At 36.0% G+C, this 2,500-nt stretch overlaps 1 protein-coding gene across 2 annotated transcripts in view; it reads left to right on the top strand.

Annotated features, from left to right (window-relative positions):
• Positions 1–2,500, top strand: part of LOC137993636 (cannabinoid receptor 1-like) — a 20,666-nt gene that overhangs the window by 6,142 nt on the left and 12,024 nt on the right. The window contains exon 1 of one of the 2 annotated variants that reach the window (XM_068839596.1): positions 1,663–1,793. The exons of the other annotated variant lie outside the window; for it this stretch is intronic. The gene's annotated coding sequence lies outside the window, so the exon portion shown is untranslated. Of the gene's footprint in view, positions 1–1,662; positions 1,794–2,500 lie in introns of those variants that run through there. 2 annotated transcript variants of the gene reach the window in all.

The following is a 2,500-nucleotide window of genomic DNA, read 5'->3' as shown; positions in this document are numbered from 1 at the left end:
TTGATGTCAGTTTTTCATGCGTCTGTCCTGTTATTAATCATGAATAGCGTCATAACATTGTTAAAGTAGCTGTGGATCCACGAGGCGATCCACAGCCACTTTGACAATGTTATGACGCTATTCATGATCAATAACAGGACAAACGCATGAAAAACTGATATCAGTTTGTTAAATAGAACAGATGATATCTGGTATATTCTTACACTTCGTCGTTACTAATGTTGATATGTCTTCCGTTTCCAAATTCCACCTTAAATATAGTGTCTTGTAGTCCAGGTTTTGGAATAATTTCAGGGGATACTCGACTACACTTGCAAAATCCCGCCATAATAGCGCCTTGAGGTGAGTATGGAACCTGTTCTATACATGATACCAATCGTTTTTTGGAAACATAAATCGCCTAAAAATAAGTGAAATTCCTTCTAAAAGATTCGTGCATCTTATTGCACTCGAGACAAAAATCAATAGAGATGAACACTTTAAGAAAGTCTGTCGTTTTTCAAAAGATTTAGTACTTGATACCTTTGGTTTTATCTTTAAGAGTATGGCGTTCAAACGTGGCAATACTGTTTGGCTAGTTGTTTCGAAATGGTGCCAAAAAATTATTTTTGTGATTGCAGGAAGGGTTCTAGTTCCAGACATTCCCATTTGTGAGACTGTTCTTCACTTACGTATTAAATGTGAATCTTTACAGGAATACGGAAGAGCTAAAAATAATAATTTCTCCTGAAATGCGATAAAATTCAAAAGATGTCTAAGCGCACGTATATCCAGGCATGCAAATTAGAGCGAGTTTAAATCGAGCGTCGTAAAACCAAAACCAAAGTAATTACTTTGGCCAATCAAAAAAGGACGGAGACAATCCAGTAAACCAATCAAAACTCGAAGTAATTACACGTAGCCGACACAAAGCGCGGGAAAATGTGCACGGGAAAGCCACGATTGGTTTCGCTTCACGTCTGATTGGTTGACAAAATGGCGCGAGAACTTTGAACCAATCACTGAGTGAAGTAATGCAAAACCAATGCAATTCGCTAATTACTTTCGACACTCAATTGAAAGCCTCTCAAATTGTGTCAGTAGCAATTAAATGTCACCACCTTTCTCTTTCCGTACACCTCTTGCTTCTTGTCCGTGGGCTTCGAGTTCATACAACTTCATTTTTTGACATATAATAGTTCCAATCCCTGGGGAAAAATTTGTAAGATCCGTCCTTAATTCTTCTGCTACAAAGAAAAAACCTCTCTTAAGAAAGCGCTTTGCAAACTGCCGGATACGTCGTTATTCCTTCCGTGAGTTAATTGTTAACCAGTCAAATTGGCACACCTCATTGGGCAATAGCTGATAAATAAAATAAGGTGTCTCTGGCTACTTCATTGAGGCAAATAAGTACTATTCACCGTATAATTAATTATCCTAAAAGTGGGGAAGACAAAATCTTAGATAATGTAAACTGGGCAACAAGAAATCTACTATCATTTTAGATTTGTTCCTTCTTACTTCAATAAAGACTCATTCAGAAAAAAGGAAATGGTCGCTTCTGTTTTTAAGTGAAAAGACAGTTCTACTTACTGTATCTTCAACACGTCAGCTGTGGCTTTTTTACTTCCGCGTTCAAATAGATATGCAGTGAGATTAGGCGGTGATATGTAAGAAGCATGCAGACAAGACTGCATAATATATACTCAAACCTGGCAGATTTTTCAAATGTGTGGAACACATTTAAAGAACTGGAAGAAATGTTGATGGTTTTGCTCCATTCCGGCAAATCTTTTATCGCGATTTAGAGCCAGGTCAGTGTTTTTTTTATTCAACTCCAAGCTTGCAACTTTTGTTTTATTTTTACGTAAAAAATTATATAATATTCTTTCTTTAGTTTCCTTACTTTTCATTTTTATCATACTTTAAAAAGTAAATTTGAATGGCAGTTGCTTTAGCAGAACTTTGTTTTCACAATGCGAGAAAAATAATATCTTAATCATTATAGGAAAAGAGGTGATCGAGTCAGGGAAAAATATAATTTATACAATAAATTCACTTATATTTCAATATTATTTAAACCGAAATTCAGACAAGCTCACTTTAGATCTTGGTTGAGCCTTTAAATCTAAATGTTAGTATCAATTTCACGACCCACGCTTTCATAAAATTATATTAATTCTGCTGTCCACATTGAACACTTGACTTCGATTGCCTGCAACACAGCATGGTGTATTTTTCGTTGTCCACGTGACGTTAGTTCTAATTGTAGAATAAGATTTGGTTATCGTATTTTAACAGCCTAGTTTTGTTAAAATTATATTTTTACGATACAGATTCCTTTTGATGCAAAAGTGGTGCGGACAAGGCATAGTGCGCAGAGAGAATATATCCTGAATTTTACTTACCGGTACTATAGGTGTTTGTTTTTATTGCCCATCAAAGTCGCCACATGCAGAATAGCATTTCTCGTCTAATACTTTCGGAAAAAGACGCAAACACGAGTCTTGACGACGTGGCT

This window comes from Montipora foliosa, chromosome 2 (genome assembly GCF_036669935.1).
Source record: "Montipora foliosa isolate CH-2021 chromosome 2, ASM3666993v2, whole genome shotgun sequence".
Classification (NCBI taxonomy): domain Eukaryota; kingdom Metazoa; phylum Cnidaria; class Anthozoa; order Scleractinia; family Acroporidae; genus Montipora; species Montipora foliosa.
This window is presented reverse-complemented; position numbering and strand designations above follow the sequence as displayed.